Raw genomic sequence first — 12,444 nt, forward strand, 5'->3', positions numbered from 1 at the left:
ATAGTACTATTTCATTTTCCCATTACATTCACTTCGTGACATACACACGTCGCACGACAATGTAGAAACTATATTTTTGGTTAATGATAGTCATACTTGGGAAAATACACACTCTTATAAGAGACACACACAGACACTAGATGCCTTGGTAGAAGGCTACATATAGATCAGTTAAGTCTTGGTAGAAGACTCCCTGTTATAAAAGTAGGAATCATAGGGATTTCTAGGGTTTTTCAAATGTTTACAGTTATTTTATAAACATTTTCAATACTTACAATTGATATACATACAAATTCTTACATACAAATTAAGCCACTAAAATACTTATGATCTCACCAGCTTTAAAGTTGATACTCTCTTTCAAAATAACTTGTATCCTCAGGTCAAACATAGACAGGTACCGATGCAAGGTTTAGAGAAGATGGAGTTCGTTCAAGACTCATCTTTCATTTTGATTTATGCTTTAGTGTCTATTATAATTTGACAGAACACACTTGTATAATAATTATATTATTAATGCAATAGATGATGTTGTTGCTTGTTTACTACTTTTCATTGTTGTGATACTGTAAATGATGTCCTCTGCCCCAGAACGTTTCCGCCATTCATGGTTTTGGGGTGTGACAAATTGGTATCAGAGCATTGTTTATAGTGAATTAAGTATATCAACCCATAAAAGATATACTAACTATAAATACATAAGGGATTAAAAATACTATGACCAAGAGTTTATACTTTAAATAATAAAATATTTAATTAAGTATACGTGCCTGCATTCATACTAAAATCAGTGTCACTAGGACAGTACAAAAGAATTAGAATTATTGGGCAACACAGGTGGGCTTAGAGACATATGGTCAAAACTGGGAAGATATAGCCTGATCACCTATATTATCCAAGGGTTGACTAGCATCTGCCTAAGTGTAGTTGTGTGGTTGCAACAAGTTTAAAATCTTACCAACCCTACCACAAAGAGAACAGTAGAACATAACATTAAACTTAAAATACTATAGGAGTATTTGGTGTTACTATAAGTACTTTATACTTGAGAACTAAAACGGAATCTTCATTAATAAGTTGATAGTAGCTAGGTGGATACACTAAGGGTAGATGTAATTAGGATGGCATAGACTTAGAATCTGTGAAAGTTTTTACTTTACCCCTATTATGTTTGAATTTGGAGTTAATATCACTTATTCGAAGGCCTATCCTGTTTCGATTACATATAACTGGCATACACTTCACAAATAGCGATGTAACTAACGAAGATTGTCTAAAGAATTATCTAGATAGTTTCGTCTAATAATGATTTTCTTACCCCAATTCTCGCGTAGATAACATGGATGGACTCCATCCCCACGGCAACCAGTAACTTCCGAACGAAGTCATTGCTGGATGGTTTGGAGAAGAACCAGAGAATGATCGTCCGATTCCTTTGAATGATCACCATGATGAAGACCTTTCGGATCGTGGTAACTCCAAACCCGAGGTTGAGAACCTACCCCAGGCAGCTCCCGTTCCAATTCCTAAACCTCGTCCGAGTTTTCATGGCCCAACGCCTCCATGGGTTGAATGTTTGGAAGCATGGAGCGAAGATCAAGATCAACCTATTCAATTTAATGGAGATCGAAGCTTCTACAACGTAAATGAAGGGAGCGCAGCAGATAGAGTTCTACCAACCATGATCCGTAGAGTTGCCCGAAACGAAATTCAAGGCAGGACAGCCCTACTTCGTATCGAGGAAGTTGACACTAATGGAGGGATGCATATCCTTCGCACCAACAGACTTGAACATGCTCGTGAGAGATCTGAGAGAAACCACGAAACCCTGCTACAAGCACTAGCCGAAACCCGAGCCAAAGTCATTGAGCTACGAGTACATCAGAGGGTATACGAAAGATATCTGCTTGATATGGAACGTCAACTGGATGAGCTGAGAGTTCACCAGAGGGTTGACCATCGCCGGTAGTAGACGCTTTACTCTATTTTTCCTTGTTAAAAAGGAATCGTTTTTCTGTCTATGCCCGATGTTGCATTTTCTATGAAATTACCTTGTACTGTAAGTACTTTTGGTTAGGTCTTTATGCTGTCAAGAACTATCTTCTTTGGATATGATGTAAGACCTTTACAAGGTCATTTTCCCGAACTTTTACGTCATGAATACCAAAGATATTGACAGTCGGCTAACTCCTGTGTCGTTCTTTATTTGAGTACTCTTATCATACCTTCATTAGAGTCTATCTGAAACATGCTTTAGTCATTTAACTCCAGAGACACCTCCAAGTCACTTTTAATGGTTGGATCCTGTTATTCACCAACCAACAATACCTCGGCTTGAACGACAAACGTTTTGAGACCATTCTACAAACTCACTTCCATTCCATTACTAGGACTGCATCATAGGGATGTAGGTCAATCCTTCATAAACACACCTCCATTTCGTACTAGGACTGCATCATAGGGATGTAGGTCAAATTTTCGAGAACATAGTCTTGCTCTTTACTTAGACAATCAAAGTACATCTAGGGTCAACCAGAATCGCTCACAAAATCCTTATCTTTTGTGTTCACAGAATCATGTCGTCATCCGGAAACAGTCAGCCGAGCAACGAAACCCCTGCCTTTCCTATGGATGTCGCTACCTTTCAAACCACAGTTACAACTGCCGTGATAGTTTCCGTGACAGTTGTCCTTGCGCACCGTAGCGCTATTAGCACAATCAATGTTGATGATGGGATTGAAGTTTCCAATCGTGGTATCCACCCAAGAAGTCACCAAGCAGTAACAGTCACAGGCTCGCAAATCCGAAAGATAGAGAACAAGAAACGAAGGCGTCAAGTCCAGAAAGAACGCAAGAAATCCCGAAAACTTGCCCTGCAACAACAGCAAGTGGAAACCCCTGCCATTTCCGTACCGAGCAGGCCATATAAAGGAACACTCCCGAAGTGCGACAGGTGCAATTACCACCACGAGGGAATTTGCCAAGCCTGGCAATGCAATAATTGCAACAAGATGGGGCACATTGCTCGTTTCTGTAGAACTACCTCCACCACTGGAGCAATCCTAGTTTGCTATAATTCTGGTGAGTTTGGGCAATGTAAAAGAGATTATCCGAAAAAGGAAGTCAAGGAAAGAACTCGCGTCCCCATAACTCCTACTCGACACCTCACTACCACCACCAATGTTGGTGTTGTCCATATATGTCACCAATGCGGTGAAATATGACACCTCAAGAAGGATTGCCCGATAGCAAAGAACTCGGGTGAATATGGGAAGATTCTCAGGATTACAGCTGCGGGAGAACCTGCTCCGGAACCCACGTTAATGTAATTTAGGCCTTTCATTGTAAAAGACTTATAAACTATCCAGAACTAGTGCAACTAGAGTCTTACCATTTGCGAGATCTTGCTGTATACGGATGCTCGTGCTGCGTATACTTGTCTTTTGTAGTATACCCTATTCGCAGCAATAGTCTTGTAGTAAATCTAAAGAACTGTAACTCTGTTCATGGTTGCACGGTTGTGTTTTGTCTGTAAACGTCTTATGTTCAAATCTAATGTCTTTAAGTATCCGTATGATTCTGACATTATCATACAACTAGATTCAATTTGATCCACACCATACTAGCATCATACGCACATCTCTTTCTTCGAAATCGCCTTTCCAGCGAAGCCGTCAGATCAGAACACCAAAGTACTCATGCGTGGAGTACCTCTTAGTCCTTCTCTTTTCCGAAGAAATCCCCGAAATACCACTTGTACAGTACGTCAAGTTCAATCCAAAAATCCATACGGTTTATCTATCACTGAGGAATATATACATAAGGGTAATATATAATCAAGGTTCTACAGGTTTAAAATTGATGATTCCGCTTTAACTTCTTTTCCCTCGATAGGATGTGAGCTTAAAGAAGAATCAGTTATTCGACTACCTTTTCAATCTTGATTATATACGACTCGTAGACACGAGATTGTGATTGTGAAACCATGTATGAATTCTAGTATGAACTTTAGGACGGAGAACTGCCCAAGCTTATGAGTAATCGCATCGTCATGTGAACAAACTTAGAACCCGGTACGACTCCTGTAAACCAATCTCACTACAGTCTAAACACCTACGGAGATACAAGAACAGCTCGGACAACTTAGCGAACTACACAGAAATAGAATTAGAAGACTAGGCTTCTTATTCTGGAGAACCCCAATCATATTCTTCTAGAGATCGACGGATTGCATGGTATGTACCTCGGCTATCAAGGACTCCGTCAAGATTTTCCAGTAGAAATCGTTATATCTGCCTCGCATAAATGATTTGGTTGAGCATACGCAAGGAAAGAATTACTTTGAGAAATGGATATGATATCCGAATATCACCAGTTCGAGTGTTAGGGAAGGATGTCCGAAAGACTATCTTCCGCACTCGATGCGGACACTTCGAGTCCGTAGTAATACCCTTCGAATAGGACTAATAGGCCCATAGTATTCATGAGTTTAATGAATAGGGCATGTCTTTCTTACTTGGATCAGTTCGTCATTTCTCCATGTAATGACTTACTTATCTACCCTCGTAGTAAGAAGAAACCCATGGAAACATTACCTTCAGAGGTACTTTTCGCGAAGTTTGCTAAGCACAAGTTTTGAAATTGAAGAGTCAAATTTCTATGACACACTATAAGTGATGTGGGAAATTTTGAGTACTCTTACAATTTGTCAAAACCGTTGAGAATTTGTTGACACCAGAGACGCCGATAGTCATTCGCCAAATTCTAGGTCTTATCGACCTACTGTCATAGTTATTCAGAACCCCTCACGAATTACAGAAACCTTTATGACTCTGACCCAGCGAGGGGTGTCCCTTGACTGGGAAGTTAAACAAGAAAAAGAAACCTTGGAGATTCCAAGTGAGTGACCAAGTTCTTTAGGAGAACTCACTCTGGGAATGGCTTAATATGCTTTGTATCGCGTGGAAAGCTAAATCCAAGATAGTTAGGACCTCCGAGATTCTTACCAGAATCGGTCATGTATCTCACAAACTAGATCTACTCCACGAACTCAGTAATGTACATTCTACTCTTCGCTTCTCGATCGTGAAACCATACCTTTCCGGTAGGACTCTTGTAAGTTCACTCGTCCAGATCCTCGCCTTCGTATTAGAACCGTAGTGACCCTCGACCGAGAGGTCAAGCGGACAAAGCAACGTCGGTGCCAGTTAGTGAAGGTTTGTTGGGATACCAACCGAGAACCCGATTTCACTTAGGAGCGCTAGAACCAATCGATTAGGAAGTTTCCTCCTCATAACTCGATCATTCATACCTACTTCCTTATCAAAATTCTAATTTCGGGATGAAATTCCCTTTAACAGGGGGATGATGTGATAACCCGAAATTTCCATTCTGAACAAACCATATCAAGCCAATAGAAGTTAGAACAGTTACAGTGAAATTTCAGACTTTGGGTATAAGTTTAAGTATTTCATGTTTAGCACTTAAGGAGATATCAGGAGAGTGGATGCACTAGGGTTTTGTGCAACACTGTTATTCCAATACTCAATGATATTAGAGTTCATTCCGGGAATAAAATATTTTCTGCCAAAAGTCTCAGGACTATATATAGAAATCTGAACCATATTCAATCATTAGTTGCATTTCCAACTAGAGAAAAGCTGAATTCTCTCTCACGGATCTTCGGGTTTTTATCCCAAATCGTGAGTACTTCTATCTAGTTATATTATATATCTTAGATTGTGTTTTATAACATCAAAATCGGATCAAAACCCCAAGATTTGGGAGTTTACCGCCCAAGAACACTTGGAGAGTAAACTCCTTTTTAAGGGCCAAAAGAGTGCCCAATGTCCCTCAAAGCCTTGGAAATGAACCTAGAAGCTACCATTACATGTTTAGACCACCAAAAACAATTAAGAATCAAGGGTGAAAGTGAGTTCATGGCCAAGGAAGTTCTTGGGCCGTGAACTCCATTTTAAGTTACCAAAATGCCCTAAATGCCTTCATTGAGCCAAGAAACTAGCATAGCACATTACCTTGATGTGTCTAGGACCCAAAACAATCAAAATACCAACACCTATGGGTGTTCACAGCTGCAAACACATGACCAATTGGTCCAAGGGCCGAAAACTCAAGTTAGGGGTGTTTTGATGCCACAAACGCTTCCTAAGGCTTAGGATTGAATTTAGACATGTACCCTAATGAGTTTGGGACTAGCAAACACCATTAGAACACAAAGAGTAAGGTGTTCACGGCCCAAAAAGTTCCAGGGCCGTGAACTCCAAACAATAGTGCCAAATGGTGCTATAAACTCTTCTAAAGCCTTGTACACTAGCCTAGTTTAGTTCCTAGTTTAATTAGAGATTTGAAAACACCACAAACACCCTCCCAAGGGAGATTACGACCGTAATCTCCATGAGATTTGGTCCCAGGGCCGTGAACTCCTCAAAGGAGTTAAAAGGTAGCCCAAACACTTGTTTAAGCCTAGAAGCACTTCACCAATTGAGTTGTAATAATGTTAAGCTTCATTTAGGGGGCCTATAGAGAGTTTACGGCCAGGAGTTTACTCCCCTGGGCCGTAAACTCCCACACATATGGTCTTTTGACCATAAACTCCCATAAGAGGTCATGCACTCCTTTGTTGCAACCTATTAGCCTCCTAGCACTTGACCAAAAGTGTTTTCCTCGCATTAGGATGTTTATACATGTTTAATTAGTGCTATAATCACTAATTGTTTATAGAGAAAGTTTTGTAAAATAGACTAGCAAAAGTGAAGTAGGTAAAGGAGGTGGTGACCAACTCTGCCACGTGTTGTAATTTTTATGGTGTTACATCGCTTTTGTTTCGGTTAAAATCGCACGGACTTTGAAAAATCATAACATTCGCATATGAGCTTTGTTTTCAACATTCTTTTATATGCACAGGTTCTTATCAACGAGTACTAAAACTTTCGTTTAGATTTCATTAACTAATTTGCCTTCTATTTTCACTTCATAGTTTGTAAAAATTACATTATTAAATACTTTACGAAATTCATAACTACTTCATACAAGTTCTATTTTTGATGTACTAAATATTTATGCATTCGTATTTATGAGGACATCGACTCTCTTTTACATAACTTTGGCTAACGAGTAATTGTTCTTCGTTTCATATGTTATGAAACACACTTTTGTACTGTGTCGAACGTAAAATTTCGAAAAATCATAACTTATTCATATGATTTCAGATTTTGGCGTTCCTTATACTCACAGGTTCGTAATCACGACTACTAAAACTTTCATCAAGATTATTTATCCTAAATAATATTTTACTTCTAATTATTAGTTATCACATTTTGCTACGTTTATAACAATATTTTATATAAATATTATATTAACATAATATTTATCTTGTGTAACACCTATACAGTAATCATATATAAATAACATTTTGTAAAAATGTAACATGCTAGAAAATGCTTATTTATTCTACAATACAGTATACATTAATTTACTAGCATAAATGAGGATGTCTAACATAAACAATGTTTGATGTTTTAAATAATTACGATGATAGAAATTAAAATCTAAAACAAATAAACTTTTAAAATTAATTAATCATACCAACAACTATAAAATTATTAAACTATATATTATATTTAATTTTATTCATAAGTAATCTGTAGGTAGAGACAATTGTGACAACTGTGATTATAAAATTTTAAAAGATGTATAAGTTATCATATAATTCAAAACAAAAAATGTTCATACCAACGTATTTTACGATTTATTATATAAGAGCTAGTAACAACATTATTGATATATTTAAAAAACATATATTTGTAAAGATTTTAAATATATTGTTCTATTCTACACAGCATGAGGGTATTCGTCTAGTATACTTATAAAAGAGACATTTTTCTCACAACTGTTTAATTTTTTTCTAATAATTATTTTATATTGATTAATAATGTTAAATTAATGGATAACTAAACTCTAATCATAAATTAACTAATCTACAATATTAAAATATCGTATTTTAATTTTATTCATAAAATTATGCATTTAACTTTTTAACATATTATACTTAACTTATTAGTTTAGATATATTGTTGTATGCGGGCAATTATCATTTTAAAGTCACAACTTTTATACAATTTATGATTTTATGCAAAATATTTAAATTCGTGAAACAAAATTAAAATAATTAAGAGTTTCCAATTACATTATTTTAAATAACTTATCACAATAATAGTTAAATGTAACATTATATATAAAAATTATATTGTTACTTTTAAAACAAAAACAATGTTTGATGTTTTATACAATTACAATGATACAAATTAAAATCTTATGAAAATAAACTTTTTAAAATTCATAAATCATAACAATAACTTCAAATATCATTAAACCATATATTATATTTAATTTATTAATGAGTAACCCGCAAGTAGAGACCATTGAGACAATTAAGATTTTAGAATTTTAAAATTTGTCTACATTATCGTACAATTCAAAACTAACAATGTATATACCATTAGAGCAACCTATTATAAGATTTATTATATAAGAGCTAACAACAACATCATTGATATATTTAAAAAAACATATATTTGTAAATATTCAAATATATTTTATATTTTGTGCAATGCATGGGTATTCATCTAGTGTAATAAATAAAACACAATGTTATATTGATAAATGATTAATACATTTTATAGAAAAAAATCAATAAAAATATAATCCTTTCATTTTAAAATAATTCAATAAATATCGATACAAGGTAAACAGGCAACGAGTTGTGCCGCTAACCCTTTTTGGATTGCAAAATTAGTTCTTTTGAAAACAATATTCGCGGATCTATGAGATATAACATTACTATGCATGACCCATTAGACTCTATTGAAGAATTTCACCGCCTCTGGTGCGTAAAAACCAAATGTGTCAAATGCGAATGGTATAAACACATGTTGATTTTCAATGAATGCATTCTTGTGTTTTGTCACTTTGCACGCGATGACTTTCAAAGTAACATGTCCCACTACGAAACCCTATATACTCAAACCCATGAGAGGGGAGACCCCAGTAAGATCCACACAAGTATGCTTCCCTCATACCCATCCAAATACCTAATTGTCAACCGACCTGAGTGTCTTCCATCCAGCGGGTCGATCAAAAAGTTCATAGCTGCTTTTTTCTTGACGAAAATACCAGCATGTAGATAGGCATCAAAGAGAAAATCCTTAACCACATCATGTCTATATTTTAGGCCATGGATCTCTCTACAATGAACTACATGCTCCCCAAAGGTGCCCAAACATGCCTTGCGGTAAACTAGAGTACTAGACATATCTCGTCAATCAAGAATAGAGGAATCATGAGGCGGTAATGAAGGATAGTATGATATTGCATAGGAGACATATTATGGCTGAGGACATTAATTGGAATAGTTAGTAGAAAATCCTGAGCATGAGGTGCTCGAAGACAGTCAAAAATTGATTTCTATCTAACAGTCATGTCTAAGTCAACTTCCATATCTTTGATGATTTTGCTAAAAAAAAGGCACACACAAATGCTTTTTGGGATTTATATGGGGGTGTCCTATTGTTAATTGGTTGGAAAAGTTCATGGTGATTGGTTGATGTCCTTCAAAGTGTTGGATTTTTGTGATGACGACGAAAAGTATGTATGTACCATGTTGTTGTCATTGTCTTTATTCATGTAATATCATAAAAATACGAAAAGTATAAACTCAATTAATTCCCTTAAATAAAGAATCTCATCTAATGCTTTTACATATCCAAAACCTTACTCAAGTTAAACTTAAACTTTAATTCATTGCACTTCAATTTGTTACTCTGCATGTCTGTCATACACATCCTTTTATTTTTCTACATTTACAAACAAACCAAGTTAGAATATCTACTTTCCACAGTTTCAAGTTTACAATTGAACATGATTTATTTCTATTTCTCAACGTACTATCGATTATATCTTCTTACTAACATTTACAGCTTCGATAATGTGTTGTTTTGTAGGAAAATAAACATCGCAAAGCTTACGTTGCTTTAATGTATTTATTGCTAAGGTATAGACATTTTTTTATTTGATGATTTTTTTAACTTGATGAATATAAATATATTTGATTATCTTTCATTTTGCAAAACATGTCATTTTTAATTTTTTTTAAACTGTGAAAAAGATTGGCTAACTTTTTAGGAGCTTATTGGTGGGAAAATTCTTCCTGTGTGTAATGGTGACAGCTACAAGTTTCATGCTACCGGGAGAGAGGATATAGATGAATGTATACATTCTTTACTTAGTGTGTATTTTTTAGACTTTGTTGTCCAATAAAAGGTGATCTGATCATTAAAGTTGTGTACTTTTCAGGTAAGATACAAAATACATGTTTTGTCCCTTCTGAAGTATCCGGCAAGGAAATGGAAAACAAGATAAATAGTCTGGAAAGTAATCTGGTGAGTTAGCCTTAATTTGGATTTAATAGGTTGTGTTTGTTACAATGGACAAACTTTTTAGGGCTATTTTGTATTAAATGATTGAGGAAGGTATTTATGTCTTTTTTGAAGACTAACATTAAAAAATTGGATCTATATTGAATACATTGTGTACCTAGGTTAGAGTAAGACATCTGAAGGTTGTAGGGAGTTAAGGATGGAGCTTAATGCATGAACGAGAAGCATAAAAACAGGTAATTGATACTTTCATATTCAAATAAATGAAAATTTGAAAGTATGATGATATAATATAATAAATAAATAAATAAAAGTAAATTGGTGTTTATATCTCGCCCTGTAAGTGATGATGATGTGGAAGCTGTGACATCGCTCAAGGACTTGGTAAGTTATATGTGGGCCCTTGAAAATATATATTATTACTAATGAACATTATATATGTTTTTATTATTATCACAATATACTTTAAATAATTGAGCTAATTATATAAGTGGAACATGTTTTGTATTTTATTAACATACCTGTAGTTAATATTAAGGTACTATAACAATTAAAAAAAATAAATGAAAGTATGTTGCTACTTCTTGTATTTTTAAACAATAAATTTCTTGGGTGTTGCAAAAAGTTTTGTAGAGGACTCTGTAATGGTTCTTCACCGACGAACCTCTTTAGATTGTGAAAAGACTATTCATTGGTAAAACTATGCATCTATTAATTGCAGATGAATAGTGTGAAATTTGATGTAAAAGTTGCAGCAATGCAAAATATAAGAGGAAATTAAGAATTATGGTACTTTGAAATCAAATATCGGTTAATGTTAAACTTTGATATTTGATGTTTTAGGAAATGATTACTTTAAGAGTATAGTTATTATTACTTTGGATAATTGAATGTTAATGTTTGTTTTTGCAATGTATAACTTATTTGATGTTTTTTCGTATTTTTATTTTACATTTGCAATAAAAAAACAAAAATATTGTTATTATGTTATTAAATTTGCGTGAGATCAGTCATGCACTAATTTTTTTTTGGTATCACACGTTTGCAAGGGATCAGCGACAGACTACAAAAATCTAGTATCATATATTTTGCGACAGTAGTGATGGACGACAAAAACCTGGAATCATTCATTTGCGACAGATCAACAACGAACTACAAAAAAAACAAATATGGAAATTTGAGACGGATTAGCGACGGAATATTTTTATTACATTTTGTCGCTGATGTTCTAAATAAGTGTAGTATGTGATTATGGATAATCTGTCGCTAAATCGTCGTTAAGAAAAACTAGTACATCGCAAAATCCCTTTCTGACACATTAGCCACGATTAAATTAGCTATGGATTCTATTTGTTGTTGATTCGTCACAAACAATCATTAGCAAAGGAATAGCGCCGAATCGGTCCATCTCTGAAACCCTTGTTTCTAGTAGTGTTACAACGCTAAACATCAAATATATGATATACATTGGGACACAAATATAAAATAACATATAATAAAATATAGCTATAATAGTATGTGTGTGAGAACCCCACAGTCAGAACGAGATGTCTCAAACGAACATTCAAGCTGGATCTGAAGTTAAGAACACAAAGGTGAGGGGAAACCCTTACTAAAGATATCGACATACTGAGATGATGAAGGAACATGAAAAAAATGAACATGACTACTGGAAAACTTATCTTAAACTAAATGGATGTCAGTCTCTATGTGGTTTGTTTGTTGGTGTTAAACATGATTAATGGATAGACACACGACATTGACATTGGTACAATAAACAAGTTTTCCAGATAAGGAGAGATAGTGCAGCTCTTGAAGAAGCTTCTGAAGCTAGCTGGTTTCTGCTACCACGTTTACAATGTCATGGTACCTACCATCTACACTTGATCAAGATATAGTACACTGTCGTTTGGATGACCATGAGAGAAGGTTCTGATCAAGGAATATACAATATTCTGAGGTGGATCGACAAGTGGTCGGACAACCTGCT

This window comes from Lactuca saligna, chromosome 4 (genome assembly GCF_052625555.1).
Source record: "Lactuca saligna cultivar CGN05327 chromosome 4, ASM5262555v1, whole genome shotgun sequence".
In the NCBI taxonomy this organism is placed as follows: domain Eukaryota; kingdom Viridiplantae; phylum Streptophyta; class Magnoliopsida; order Asterales; family Asteraceae; genus Lactuca; species Lactuca saligna.